General features: G+C 41.9%; 2 long non-coding RNA genes across 2 annotated transcripts; both read left to right on the top strand.

Annotated features, from left to right (window-relative positions):
- Positions 1–1,755: 1,755 nt before the first annotated feature.
- LOC121684031 lies at positions 1,756–4,640 on the top strand. The gene is made up of 4 exons (XR_006022999.1): positions 1,756–2,036; positions 2,851–3,133; positions 3,216–3,311; positions 4,443–4,640. It is a non-coding gene; the product is annotated as an uncharacterized LOC121684031 (long non-coding RNA).
- Positions 4,641–4,778: 138 nt separating this feature from the next.
- Positions 4,779–15,533, top strand: LOC121684032. Its single transcript, XR_006023001.1, has 3 exons — positions 4,779–4,939; positions 8,905–9,003; positions 15,425–15,533. It is a non-coding gene; the product is annotated as an uncharacterized LOC121684032 (long non-coding RNA).
- Positions 15,534–15,928: the final 395 nt, after the last annotated feature.

Here is a 15,928-nt window from a genome sequence, read left to right as displayed (position 1 = left end):
TTGGGACCGCGGGGGGTGACGAGTGATGGACCTCGCAGTTGAGCCGAGGCCGGATTATCATGTCTCTCCAAAACAAAGCCGGGCCGTGATAACTGTTGGTTTTTAAGACAGAAAAGAGAAGCTGCATGCCCCACCTCGCCCCCCCCATCCCCCACCCCCCCCCACCTCCCCCACCTCACCCTCTCCTCCTGCTACAGCAACTGTTCCATGTTTCCAGTGTTCCACCATAAACAGGCAAATAAAAAGTAACTATCTGTGCTCTGATTCAACGGGCGGCACACAGAAGTAAGGAGGAAAGGCGAGGAGTTTGTCAGGGAGAGCTGAGAGATTTATCACGCCAAGTGGCTAATTATTACCTGCCAACATTCAAGGATGAGAGTGAAATACAACATATGACAATTGGATGCCCAGACTGGGCACCACACCAAGCTTTCTGGGGCTCGGTTTATTAAATGGCGACTGTCAGAAGTTAAAAATGATTTGTTTTTTAAGAGTGTGTTGGAATGCAACTCTGTAATAGTATGTCATAAATTTAAAAAAATTGGAAATGATATTTGATAATATGTTGATAAATGTTGCCTCAGTCTCAAAAGTATTTCAAGTGCAATAAATAATGAAAAATATACAATCAGAAAGCTGTAAATATGGTTGTCTTATGAAGAGATACACTAGCTAGGTAAAGATATCCTATACTATAGCAGACTCTTGTGACAAATTATTATCTTTTGGTCATGGACTTTAGAAAAGACTGGGACAATTAGTAGAGATTCTAAAGATCCATTACGATTTTATGACAGAGTCTTGGTGAATGATGCTCACTGAAAACATTTATTGCCAATTATCCTGGTCAGTCTATCAATTTAGTCCCTAAATGATTTCACCTTCCCTTCAACTGGACCTGAGCAATCAAGGTCAACAGTTAAGAAATGACATCACAAGGCATAAAAAACAATTAATAATTTTCTCACAAACACAAACCCTGGAGTGGTGCGAGATGGATGGCTTGGCTCCTCTATGACCTCATTGCTTCCATAACAATGATCCATTGTGTCCTGGCCATGGTGCTACATGGCGATCGCTGTCCATAAGTTTTATTTGGCATTTAATGGCCATTAGATCACAGCGCTTCTGTTCCATGTTTGAAGGTGGCCAGTCTGCCAGTCGGAGATGCGACTGAGGGGAACAGAGGCCGATGAGGACAAAGAGAGAGGGAATTAGAGAGAAAGAGAGACAGATCACATCTTATAATTTCCATCTTGAGCTGTATTTTTTATTATTATTTTATATCTTCTTGCAGCGTTCTCTGCTAAATTTATTTTCACCCATTGTCCGTTTTATGAATACTATGTGGATAGTGTTGCGTGGGAATCTTGACTGGAAAATGTGAAATGGAAGCATCATGATATATCAAGGGTGATATAAATATTTTTGTAGCACCGTAACCCCAAATTTAATGAATTTATCTAACAGTATGTCAGTCAGATACAGAGTACTCTATGTGGCAGTAGAGAACCACTCTGAGAGTATTGGTTATCCATGCAATAATCACAGAGTTCATGTTCTGATGCCATAGCAAGTAAGATGTTTAGTTTGTGTGGTAATAATTCTTGTTGAATTATTTACATAATTTTTTTCTATTGTGAAACATTTTGCAAATACACACATTTATTGCTGTTGCAGCATGCAAACTAATGATTAATGAAATGTTGCATTACTTTCCTGTGTAACACCGGATTATTTTCTTCCTGTACTTGAGCTGGCATAAAATTTATTTGACTTCATTGTTGATTTTCCTATTTGTCTTCTTAGACAGCTATTTCCCCAATGGACACTTTTTTAGCAGCCCACATTTGAAGGAATATGTGCAGGACCAGTGATCCCAGCACCCTGCAGATGTTAACACTTGTGTGTTTCCCCTTTGCCTTCCACCTGCCAGTTTGAACTTGATGTAATAACTCAACCGCAGACTCCAAGAAAAATAGATTTGGGATTTCTCTGTGATCTATCGCGGCCATTACTTTCCCCCTAATTGAAGGGTAAACATTCTTTTATTCGGATGGCTTAAAGTAATTACTTCAATGACATGTCTTATTTTCAGACATTTTTAAGTGCTGTTTCCTTTTTACGAGCTGCTTTATAAAAGAAACCATTCTCCGCAAAGGTGCCCCATGCTTCTCATGTGGCCCATAACGGTGGCCCGATTTGATTTGCTGAGCTTAAGAGAAGTTTTGGACATTCGACTCGCTAAGGCACAACACCAATGTGGACCCCGGCAGTGCGCAGCTCAATCACAGGATCTGTGCTAATGTGTCCCAGTCCCTGTGTTAATACAAATGTCCTTAAAAGTAGCTGGGATTGCTCGTGGCCATGACTAATATCGCAATACCTGGCACCTCAGTCTGTTGACTTTGAATAGAAATTCTTGGACTATTTTGACATGTCGCCATTTTATAGGTTTCCATAGTGACCCCAAGTGTTTTCTCCACACACTGGGCTGCCCTTGCTATAATTGTCGCTGAGCCGCATAAAGAGACATTGGTTTTTATTAAATTGGCACATCACATGGTGTAAAGTTTGCTCTGCTAACTGATTATTAAGCCGGGTGACAACACACCTCGTTTTTAACTGTGCAAAAGTAGGGAAGGGTTCACCTAAGTTAGTTCCCCTTGTTTAGGAGTTTGACGATTAAAATTGAAACATTGAATTTAACTTCCTGTGCTTTGCTCCACTTACAGTAACTTCTATTTACTTTTCTACACTTTTAAAGTATACATCTTTCCTAAGGGAATTCTAATATAATGCTTCACATTGACTTTGTACAGAATGTAATCATTTTCTTTTACTGTTCAGGTCCATCCACATTCAAGAGAAATGATCACCTGTCATGGGTAACCCACAATGGAAGGTTTTGGTTGTTTGTTAGTGGGGTGGACTCTGTTGTGTCAAGTCTTAAGAAAATAATGAATTACAATGCACACTGATTCCCATGGACATTTTGCAAACCATCAAGGCCATAAGTCATTTTCAGCACCTTTATTCTGTCCCAACGAGTAAGATTTGACCACAGTGTGAACAAATATATTAGTCATCTGAAAGATCCAAAGACGATCATCAAGCATCCTTTGTCAACAAGGTAGGGCATACATACTGTATGATTTACCTGTTTTTCATCACTGTCATTGCCTAGTCAGTGAACTTTCTGTGGACTCTTATAGGCTTCAATGGACCTGACTGTTGAGGACCAGATTTGTCAATCTTTGCAGACTGGATAATTCGCCATATTAGCTGTGAGCTTAGCTGATTGTTTGGAGGTGAGAGGGAGAGCTTTGTTCATCTACATTCATAAGTATTTACACATGAGATTTTGAATTATTGTCTTGCAGTCAAAATCATCTGAGTAGGGCGTGTTTGTGTGTGCATTTGCGCATGTGTGTGCGTGTCTGTGTGCGCATGTGTGTGTGTGTGTGTGCTTGTTTGTGTGTAAGTGAACTGAGCTTCCTTTGAATGGGTGGGATCGGTGTGTTGCAATAGGACAGTATGCACCTGGTTGCTGTGTAAACTGTTCCATTATATCCCAGTGAGTCACCACAACGTTCAGTTATGCCACTATACGTGCCTATGTTAACGTTGTTGTGCAAATCAAGTTTAAACAGCTCCATTTGATGCCACATGGGCATGCTCAATTAAGATGTATTAATGAATCAGAACCATAGTTATTTTTATTCTTGTTCCCGAGTATACGGTTGGTCTAATAATCATATCGAAGATTTTGACATCCCAGAATCCCTTGGAAATCCAGACAGTCAGATGTCGAGTGATGACATGTCTTAAAATTTTAGCACTGTTCTTTGAAATTGCAAAAGTTGATTTATTGTTATAGCAATATTTCATAAAATTGCGTTTTATTTTTCAGAGTGACTGAACATTTAAAAATGTACCCTCTTTATCTGTAGTGTCTCACTTAAAAAAATAAAAATAAAAAAAATAAAAAAAACAGACAAAGGAGAACAAATTACAATTGGATTGCCACACTAACACTCACAATGACATGAACAGGCTTTGGCATTATGTAGTGAATTATGTAGTGTTATGTAGTGAGAGCAAGCGATGATACCAATATTTGCTAATTTATTGACACAGCAGAATCCAACTAAATGAGTTGACTCATTGGAGGTATACTTTTTAACATCTAGATTGTAAATATTAGATTCTAGAGGGACAAGGTGGAGGTTGACTATGACAGTTGGTCTTCTTGTTTTTTTGTTTTTTTTAAAGAAGTGTCACGGAAATATGGCTCTGAAGGAATTCATTTCCAGAGATCTTCCTGGATTGTGCGTGGACACACCTGAGCATTGTACTGACCTATCTATATTTGCATGTGAGGTCATGTGCATGATATTAAACTAACTAATTAGCTTTCCTTCATGCACCACCAAAATTAGCTTTCCTGCATGCATCCCTGGCCTGACAACTGAGATCCCTGTGTTATTTTGTGATATCCTTACCAAAATATACAAGACATTCTATTCAATTCCAAGAAGCTCATGATCTTCAAGGAGAGGTATGAAAAGAAAATCTGTGGATGTCCAGCATGTGTGTGTGTGCGTGTGCGTGTGCGTGTGCGTGTGTGTGTGTGTGTGCGTGTGCGTGTGCGTGTGCGTGTGCGTGTGCGCGTGTGCGTGTGCGTGTGCGTGTGCGTGTACGTGTGTGTGTGTGTGTGTGCGTGTGCATGTGAGTGTGCGTGTGCGTGTGTGTGTGTGTGTGCGTGTGTGTGTGTGTGTGCCTCTGTCTGTCTGCCCTCTGTCTGTGTCATTCCGACGCTGTCCACAGAGATCTACAGCTCTCCCTGTGGTATGGGCCAATGTGAGCAACCTCAGATGGACAGACTGGTCCCATACACAAGAGAGCCATGAGAGGAGACGAGCAAACCCAGGCAAAGGTGAAGTAGCTCAGGGGGCTTGGACACATGGCAGAGGGCTGATGACACCGGCCACAAGGGGGGGTGGGGTGGCTGGGAGTTAGTGGGGAGATGGTCTCACAGCTGGAGTGGGACATACAGACCCATGGGAAAAGGATCCTGTGATAGTTATGCTTCACCTGCTGCACGGGCACCCTTAAACAGGGGAAGAAAGACATAGAGAGAGAGAGAGAGAATGGCTATACAGTACAGTAACTGCCAAAGCAGCAGAACTGCTTCATGTTTTATTACATCATTCTGTTGGCAGTGTGCCAAGTCGCTGGCTTGGCTTCTGTCCAGAACAAAACGGCCTCCCCCCCCCCTCCTCTGCCATCTCTCCGTCTTACAGATGAAGTTATTCAACGATCGGGATCTCTTGTCTTTTTCCACTCTTCTTCCATTTCATTTGTGTAATGCAATCTTGAATATTCCACACCGCAAGGCTGTTTCTGAATGTGACACATGATTTGACAGGGCAACTATTATTCTGCCTGTGTGTCATATTGAAAGCATATAGAGAACTGCGTTACACCACGTCTTTCTCCCACTCCCTCAGAGTGATGAGCAGTGAGTCCTCTTTAGGTAAATACGCCAGGTGAAAACCTGGTTGACAGGCATCCTTCGGCTTATCCGTCACTGGAAATGAGTCCATCAACAGCTTGGCCGAGAAGGAAGTAGACTGTTTTAACTCTTGTAAATGCATTTCTTGCTTCCTCTTCTTCTTGATGTGTGGGGCTTTCCACTGCACAAAAAATAGCTGTTTACGAAGGAATGAAGTCCAAATAACTTCCGTAATGATGTTATTGTCTATGTTATTGTTTCCGCTATTTCAAACCAATGTTATCTCGGTAATGAAAAATGAAAGGGTACAGAATGCATACTTCTGTTTATTAGTGCATTCTTCATTGGTGTCATACTGAAATTCTGAAAACTCCAAAAGTGAATAAATTAAAGCTTTTTTCAAAAGACTGTGTTAGTGGTAAGCTCTTGCTAACGGCAAAACTGTTCCAGTTGTATTGGAGGATTGCGTTGCTTATATTTTGACTAAAAACAGGGGGTCCAAATGTGGCACTGTATTGGTTCAGTCCCCTTCAGATAACCTTCCGATGTCAATGCTCTGTATTGTACACATTTTAACCACTACACCAATGATTGACTGATTTAGTACCATCTGAGATTACCGTCCACTTGAGGGAAGTAGCATGAAGCCAATCCAAGTGTTTTTCCTGACTGTCATTAGCTTTCTATCCTAAGATGGATTAAACAGTGACAGGAGGCACATAGAGTGGATTTGCCAAAGGGTGGGCCTGCTGAAACGGCTGAGAAATGCCTTTGAGATGAGATGATGGGAGAGAACCTAAAATCTAGAAACAATCACAATTTCCATGTTGCTTTACTTTCTCTGTTAAGTCCTACTGTGTGGCATAAGGGTGTACCATGTACAGGTACAGTTTATTTCAGAAATGAGCTCAATGCAAATCAAACCAGCTAATAGGTTAACTGAAATAAAACCATGCCAATCTCTAGGTATGGTGAAAGGTATGTGATGATGTGGGGCTATTTTAATTCCAAAGGCCAAGGAAACTTTATCAGGATGCATAGTATCCATGAAAAAACTGGCCTTTAAAAATAAAAATCTACCTGCCTCTATGGGAATTTAACATAGGCAGGTGTATACTTATGCCCCCTGTATTATGAAGAACATTTATTTACTTCACAAAGAAAATTGGTGTCCTTAAAGGTTGGATTTTTCCTAATTTATCCTTTTGTAATTAAGGCATTAAGATCAATTTCCAAAAGATGATTTTTTTTTCATCTTTTTAGTCAACTTTAGCATGGGGGTGTAAACTTATGCAACCCACTGTATATTTTAATATAACACAGCAAACTGTGGATTAATGGCATAATTATCTGATCATTCTGGTGAAATCATTGGATGGATGAATGGATTGCCAGGGAAACAAATCCTGTGATTAGTCACAATTAAAAGCTTTTAGTAATGCATATTTAAATGTAAATTAATGGAATAATTGTAAAAAAATCTATACCAAAGAATTAAAATACTATTGTGAAATAGAATCTTTTTAACTTCGATTCTACACAGAACTTATCAATAGGTTATTGAGTTAGCTTGAATGCCATACTGTACTTTTTATGCACACACATGCACACATAAAAAAAACAATGGGCCCTATTTTGCCCCCTGGCTCATGGCATAAAACTCATTTTCCACTGGGCGCAAAGTTTATTTTTTTATTTTGCACATTTATTTTTTGCGCCCAGGGGTGTGGCAATAAACAACCTAGGGAGTGGCCTGGCGCATTGTCAAAAAATCGCTATTGATCACCACCTAAAAATGCATTACGCCACTATTCAAGAGAAACCTGGTCTGAAGTCTATGGCGAGTTGTTTATATGTTATTTTAAGAGCGCATTGTCAACAGTCATATTGGTAGGTGCACAACGCACCATCCTTCTATCCTCCATGAACGTGCACCAGCACACTTCCATGCAAAACATTAGAAATTACACGATTAGGCTACAATGGGAAACATAATTAGAATAAAGATATTACGAAATACATCTCACAATGCATTTGCAAATTGGTAATGATGGTTAAAAGTGATTAGGCGAGAGCAGCTGAAGACGCACTATCACAAGATATAAGCAACTCTTCTGTAGGATAAACATTGTTGTAAACGTTGTTTTATTCAGTCATTCGAAAAATATTAGGGTAAGTGTTGCTTTTTTCAGCCTATGTTTTCGATGGTAACCCATTGTCAGTCAATAGTGAAAGTAACTTACTGCGTATAACTGTTGTCGTTGACTGACACCATGGTTAGAAATTAGTTTCACTTTGCCAATGAGTTCAAATAATAGACGAGTGCAAATGCGTAAAGGCTATGCTAGATTTTAGTAAGGCAAAAAAAGGTTTAGTGGAATGACTGAGACACAAACAGCATTCAGACTGCCTAGGATAATGTGTGAGGCAAAATACTAAAACTTCTGCAGGTGAGGAGCACCATTTCATCAAAACATGAGGGGGGGGGGGGGGTATTGTCCTTTACTTTGCAACACGGCAGCCAGTGCAAACTTGTAAACTGGAAACTGGACTCTCTGAAGCCAGTGATACATTTAACATGAAATACTGGCCAAGTTGCAAAGGTACTACATCCAGTCTACTGAATATATAAACAATGTCCTCTTTTGAAGATTCAGAGGACTGGATTTGTATGTATTTTCTGTTCATACCCTTTGGGTAAAAAGCCTCTGGAACATTCCATGCCTCTGGCCCTACACCACCTCCTGTGACCTCCACCTCTTGCAAATGTTCAAGGGACTGCACCAGTCATTGCATGTCATTGCAAATAGTCCTCTCCCATAATCTCCTGCTGCTCTCTCTGGGTCATGCAGCAGCAGCAGTGGGTACCTCACCCCAACTGGAGGGACCTGCGGAGCTACGCATTGGCTAACTGTGACAGATGAATGCTGGGAATTATGGGCCCGCTGAGTGTTTTGAACTCCTTTCTTTCATCCGTGTTTGTACAGCGGGGGAAGCAGGGGCATCCGTCTTTCTGCAGTGCGTTAATCAAATGCAAGCGTTATGCTCCCAGGCTGTTCACACCGGGGCCTTCCAAGCACACCTCACCTGTGTCATTTCTATTGACATTTATCTCTCTCCTCCCTGCCATTCTAATCTGCTTGTACTGTAGCTGTGAATTGGTGCCGGTGGCTAATCCTTTATTTAAGTAGGTGAGTCCATAAAAAACATAATGGGATTCAATGAAGACACAAAAAAAAGGAAGATTGTGTGATGGACTGGCATGCTGCAGGAGAGTATGAGGCCGAGTGAACAGTAGATGAGGGTAATGGATGAGTGTTTTGAAATCTGTAAGTGGATGATTTCTTTTCATTTTCTCAAAAGTCAAACTCTGTCCATTCATGCAGAAACCAGTGCTGATGAGCCTTGCGCATGCCAAGTCTGTAACCGATGGCCTACTGGAGATTGAAGACATCGTTTTACCCCTAAAGTTACAATTTGAAGAGGTAAGTGTGTAAGGGATTTTTTATTACATAAATATAAATAGATGGATTTATAAACTTTATCTTGATATTCCAGTACAATGCAAAGAAGGTTATAACATTTAAACTGTATCAAGTGTGCTCTTTCACAAAATCCTTCATCTACTGTGAGTCACTCTTGGGATGAGGTGGTGTAGAAGAGGAAAAACACAAAAATCAGAATGTCAGTTGTTTGCCCATGGCAGTCTAGTGTCTGCTGAAACAACCGTGTGACAAAAGCCCAGGGAACACTTGAAAGGTTGGGGAGATGTGTTGTTCACACCTTGCAGCAGGTCGTAATGTCTCTTAAGTCCTGCCGCTATGCCGTAATTGTATTTCTATTATTTTTCTCGTTGCCAGGCGACAGTTTTAATCCTACCTCACTCCTCTGACACGTCAACAATGAAATGTGTTTCTCGCGCTCTCTCAAATGAAGCAATAAAGCGATGAATGAAAGGCAAAAAAAAAAAAAAAGTGAAATGACAAGTATTGATAGCAAGATGTCTGTTGAACAGGTTTATTGAGGGGAAGAAGAAGAAGAAGAAGAGAAATAAAGAAGGAGGGGGGGGGGGTTATAAGCCAAGGCTTACCTTTTCACCTTGTTGGAAAAACAGTGTTCGATCCTGGATGACAGCACGGCTGTCAGAAGCCATCAGTGGCGCTGGAGTTGTCTTCTCACCTAAGTGCCAGCTGATGTGAAAAACACTTAATGCGCAGTGACAGATTGTCATCTCAGGACCTATCAAATGCGGAAAAATAATCACAGAAAGAAAAAATATAAACATGTAAGGGCCAGGTCACTGACTCTTAAATAACTTATCTGACACATCTACATGGATGCCTGCACCTCTATAAACACTATACATTTAAATAGCATTAATGTGTTGACAGTGTACAATAATAAAACATCTTATGTGTTTACGCCAGTGATGAAACAGTGGCAACTGTACACATTTCAGAGTTTCTATAAGTAAAATTGGAATCATATAAAAGGCACATGCTGTATGTTAAAAGTGGACTGGTATTTAGCAAACACTTTTATGCAAAGCAACATTTATGAGCAGTGAACAGTTGCAAAACACATACAATGCATACATAGCAATTCTGTTGACAATATGACCTTTATAATACATGTTATCCAATTCAATTACAGCGTTATTACACACTTTTGGAAAGATGGAAACTTGTCACCAAATACATCAATAATAGTTGTTATTACAGCCCAGATAAAACAGATAACTTGTTCTCGTTTAAGAGAGAGGCCTTGTATTTGTCAGTGAAAGCAAGGCCTCTGTTTTGATGTTGTTGAGTGGCACTACAGTATGTGTTGCATTGGCATCCCAAGACTAACACACAGATCGTGGCGTATGAAAGATTTGCAGTGGAAGGGGGGCGGGTAATTTGGATGGTGGGGGGGGGGGGGTGTATATAGTCTCGGCTCTGACTAAGATGAGTGATTTACAGGGGTGCTGTTCGCACCCAGCCATGGCCGTCTATTACCTGCTGACAGGGGTGACGAGAGCGCTGTTTTCACGCAGACACCTTGCATAAGCATGAGTGCATTAATCGGAGGGGTATAATTGTTTTGGATTTATGGCCTAGGATTGCCTAGGAGCTGGGGGCGACCGTGATTGCACAGCTCCACCGCCCGCCGCACGAGGCCTGGACATGCAGCCACAAGGGCTGTAATTCTTGGGACTGCGATGACATGTATAGTGCACTACAGTGTATGCATGACAAAGACCAAGTGTACTGACTGATTTAGATGTAGCATTGCTAACCGTATTCTATAGATACAGTATATGTTGTGTTTTTAAATAGAGCCCCAGTAATTTCGAGGACTTACAGTTTCTCAGGGTTTTACAACTTCCTGCATTACTGTGTACTGTATATTTAGCATAGTTTCAGACACATGTCAGTGCTGATGTCATAGTAGTCAGCCTTGCCAGGGTCTTTTTAGTCCCAAAATCATTCATTTGAATGTGTACATATAACTTTTCAGAGGGAGCAGAAAGTGTGTTTGAGAAGATTCATTTTCCATATGAATGATACGATTACAAAATCTGTTTGATACTAAATTCATTCAAATTCAACAAGGAACAGGGCTGAAAAAAATATTGAATGGCCGTGGTCTTTTGGCAATTTTTTGACCTTTTGTACAATTTTTTACCTTCCACAAATTATTTTAACCATGTTCACCACTTGGATTTTCAAAAAGTATGTCTGTTGTAATTAGTTTTGGGTTGGGTAAAGTCTTCTCACAGATTGCCTCGACTAAAATGTTCGGTGTGAAATGTGTGAACGTGTCTGGACCATTGGCACATGGGCACAGCTTCCTTCACTGTTTTTAATGACTTGCGCTGTTGCTATAGCTTTGTTTGGTTGTACTTTAATCGGCAAGTCTTCACTCCATCATCTAGCATCATCATGCCAGTCCCATCATCTAGCCATCTCCTTAAACTCAAGAAGATCCTTGGCCAATGAAACATAGCCACTATCTATGGGTAATTTATTAAGTAGTCTAAGAAAATTAGGTCTACCTAACATTTTATACATGAGGTTATACATCCAATATCTTAAAGGCCAGGCCTACTCACTAATGTGTAAAATATTGAAAAAAAAGAAAAACTCAAAAAAAGAACTGTTATGCAAAAAGGCTCAACAGAAGTGGATGCTTACACCTGGTTGCTATGTTTACATTTACATCTGGAAAGGCCAAACTGATGTTCTAGGGAGGATGTGGCATCAGGGTAACAGCTGAGGCCAAAATAAGCATTTTTAATGAAAGAAAATTGTATATTTGTGAACATGTACATTATTGTAATGGTGAATAATAAGGAGAAATGTAATGATGATGTCATTGACCCCAGAGGTCAGATACAAAATGGCTCCACGTCTAAAATTAAACCTTAGCGTGTGTAGATTATGTGTGGAAACTTTCATGCTTTAGTCATAAAATGCACAATTTGTTGTGCTTATCAGTCTAACTATTGGGGCAATATGTCACACACATACTGTACTTATTTACACAAATGCTTCAGCCAACGTCATTCACTGTTGTTGCTCTTTCTACATGACTGTCCTCACTAATTCAACTGAACATGCTGATATGTTGGCATCCCCCCTCTCAACAGGTACCTGTTTGGCAGGGTGCCAGCTGAATGCTGGGCAAGTCCTGACACATTGTCTCCAGCGGGCACCCTGCCTGTCTTCGAGCAGGGGGCAGAATACATTATGAAGCCATTCTGCCCTCGCGTCCAAACACCTGTCACTGGTCCTATAAGTGAAGCCCTATATCCATTTGTAAGCCACGGCCTCAATTAATTCTGCATGGTGCTCCCTCTGAAACATGTAGTCATGACTAATGCCAGCATAAAGATGGATATTAGAGATGAGGAATCTAATCGATGTGGAGTTTATGCTCCAGAGGTGCCCGGGTGGTATGAAAGACACTAACCAGTTTACAGAGGGGGAAACAACCATGGCTCCACATTGCCTATGACCACAAATCTCACTGCGCCATACCAGTTCCATGTCACCCAACACCTCTGTGCGGCGATGTAGGTAGTATAGGGGTGAGGAAGTGGAATTTATTTGGAAGTTTCTTTGGAACGAGATCCATATCCAGTTTGAGTGTGGGAGAGTGCATGAGGGAATAAGTGAGGAAATGCATCACCCTTATGCTTTTGTATGAAGTCTGTTTCTCATCAGCAGGCCTGTCAAAATGAAGTGTCCAAAATAGCACAGTAGTCGCTGGGTGGCCGGTCGGGGTGCCAAAGGAAAACTCATATTGCACACTCTCTCTTCATTTTAATAGTAGCCAGCTAACCTTTCACAGTGAAAACTAGAGAGTGTTTTAAAATTTTACAGTCAATGCCAATCGAGAGGGGCGAACTGACCACCAATTCAGGCAACATGTAAGTAGTTTTATTTTCTTTCTGACCTAATGGCATGTGTGTAGCCTTGCTATATGCTGTGCCTCCATGTAGTCTCAAAATCTCAAGTCTGACTTAATTTTTATTCAAAGTACACTATGACAAATAGCCAAGCCTTCAGAGTCATAACTTTGAGTGTCATAATGCAGTAATTGCCTAAAAAGTATGTTACAGAGGCACAACTGATAATGAAGAATCAAAATAAATCTCAGTGTTGCACATAATACATATTTGAATACTAATTCAACAGAGCTAAATTTCATTATTAAAAATTTATTTCACATTACTGATGTGATCCTTACTATTCTATTCACATTAAATGAGCTACAGCTCCTCCCATAGCAGACAGGGAGTATAAAAGGGGAGATAACTGCTCAAGCACCTGCACACTCACAAACACAGTACTACACACACACAGCTTCAAGGGGGCAACTGGGCCCTAGTCAGGCCCCTCTTGGGGGTCCTGTGAACTGCCCTTGGCCCCTCTCTCTCTCGCCCCCCTGTCCCCGTGTAGACCCTGCGGGCAGTACAGCTTTATTAGAGGTTCCTCCACGCTCGTTTCGGCTCCTGTTAGAGCCAAGCGCCACTTAGGCCGTGTGATGAAGTCACGCCGGGCCCATTAGCTCACGCCGCCGCCCAGAGGGTGCCGAGTGACACGGGCAGCAGCTGTGGGCAGCGGGTGGGGGTGGGGGTGGGGTGGGCAAGAGAGTGGGGGAGTGAGAGGATCGACCGTCACCCAGCGGTAGAGAAAGAGAGTCTAAGGACAGGAATCAGTGGGCCTGGAAGAAGGGTGGTGGCAGGGCCTGGGTTGTTGAGGGGAAACTACACGCAACTTTACTCTATGCCATGTGGATTAAAGGCATGTAGAAGTGAAAGACAAAACACATTTTTCCTCCCATTTCTTTCCCTTTCATTTGCTTTGTTATGGATTTGGTAATGGATTCCATTTTCCACCTCTTTCTCTCTCACACACACTCTCCCTCTCTCGCTCTATCAATACAAAAATGGAAAGTCTGCTCTCCTGTTTAGATACCTGCATGCCAAGCGTGTTAATAGCATGACTAAGGAGCAGTGCTCTTTTGTAATTCTAGCTGTCCGCTTTTGTTGTAAACCATTTGCGCCAGGCATTCTCTGAATGCTGCGAGTGAATGGCTCACTGAAAAACGAGAGTCCCTCAGCCCAGCATGAGGTGTCCTCAGTCCTCTCTGGACAAGTAGCTCCACTCGTGAGCTCTTGTTCTACCAGCAAGTCTGTGCATATGTCCATGGATTACTTGTGTTGAGTGTGTGTGTCTGTGTGTGTGCATGCATGCCTCTTTGTGTGTGCATGTGTGTGTGTGTGTGCATTTGTGAGTGCATGTGTGTGTGTCTGCATTTGTGAACGTGTGTGTGTGTGTGTACGCATGCCTGTGTGTGTGTGTGTGTGTGTGTGTGTGCGTGTGTGTGTGTGTACGCGTGCATGTGTGTGTGTGGGTGTGTGCGTGTGTGTGTGTTTGTTTGTATGTGTGTGTGTGTGTGTGTATATGTATGTGTGTGAGTGTGTGTGTCTATGAGTGTGTGTGTGTATGCATGCATGTGTGTGTGTGTGTGTGTGTGTGTGTGTGTGTGTGTGTGTGTACACGTGCATGTGTGTGTGTGGGTGTGTGCGTATGTGTGTGTTTGTTTGTATGTGGGTGTGTGTATGTGTGTGTGTGTGTGTGTCTATGTGAGTGTGTGTGTGTGTATGCGTGCATGTGTGTGTGTGTGTGTGTGTACACATGCATGTGTGTGTGTGTGGGTGTGTGCGTGTGTGTGTGTGTGTTTGTTTGTATGTGTGTGTGTGTGTGTGTGTGTGTGTGTGTGTGTGTGTGTCTATGTGAGTGTGTGTGTGTATATGCGTGCATGTGTGTGTGTGTGTGTGTGTGTGTGTGTGTGTGTGTGTGTGTATGAAATGCCTCCGGTGCTGGATGATTTTCTATTAAGACTACACAGAAGGACAGTATGGAACTGTTGATGGAGATGCAATAGGTGTGGATGGGTGCGGAAGGCCAAGGGTTTACCTGTCAAGCAAACAGGAGGGTGACTATGTGCTTGTGCATATAGCTCACGGTTGATGCTGTGTCCATTCATTGCATATTCCATGACTGAGTATGCAGGTGTGTATCTGTGTGTTTGTGTGTGTGTACTGTATATGCGTGTGTGTGTGCATGCATGCGTGCCTGTGTGTGTGTGTGAAAGGTATGTGTGTAGACAGACACATGCACTGCTTGCTGCTGCATATTTTGCAGGGAGTGTGTGTTTGGACAAACCTATATTGCATGCTGTTGTATATCTTTCTGGGCGTGTGTGTGTGGGTGTGTGTTAGGGTGTATATGCATGTGTCAAAGTAATAATGTGTGTTGTGTGTATGTGTCTGTCTGTCTCTCTTTCTCTCTCTCTCTCTCTCTCTCTCTCTCTTTCTGTATGTGTGTGTGTCTGTCTCTTCTTTCACAGGAATGTCCTGGTCTGCCCGGTCGAGCAGAACTACATCGAAACCAGAGCAACAGTATCAGTTCATGTGCCGACTATCTAACGATACTGAAAGGCCACGGCGAGAACAGATACCACTCTAGCTTTACTGCTTTGTTTTTCATCACTTCATTCATAGTGTGCAGAAGAGAAAATGAGAAATGCGGTGGAAGGAAAATAACACGCTCTGAGTAAACTTCACTGAAGTCATAAAGGTTTTGTGTGTGTGTGTATGTGTGTGTGTGTGTGTGTGTGTGTGTGTGTGTGTGTGTGTGTGTGTGTGTGTGTGTGTGTGTGTGTGTGTGTGTGTGTGGTGTGTGTGTGTGTGTTTGTAACTCAGCCGACAGTAGGGAGCACCAGGACTGGTTCAATTTGTAATGGAATTTCAAAGAAGAGCCTTTCCTTTCTCAGGGTCAAATGACCCGACCAACCTTTTTTTTCTGCTTCAGCTGCGAGCCACTGTAGCCCTGCACAGTCGTGGACAGGTTA

The sequence above is a fragment of the Alosa sapidissima genome, chromosome 15 (assembly GCF_018492685.1).
Source record: "Alosa sapidissima isolate fAloSap1 chromosome 15, fAloSap1.pri, whole genome shotgun sequence".
Lineage (NCBI taxonomy): Eukaryota > Metazoa > Chordata > Actinopteri > Clupeiformes > Clupeidae > Alosa > Alosa sapidissima.
The sequence above is the reverse complement of the archived record's forward strand: the minus strand, read 5'-3'. Positions and strand labels throughout refer to the sequence as shown.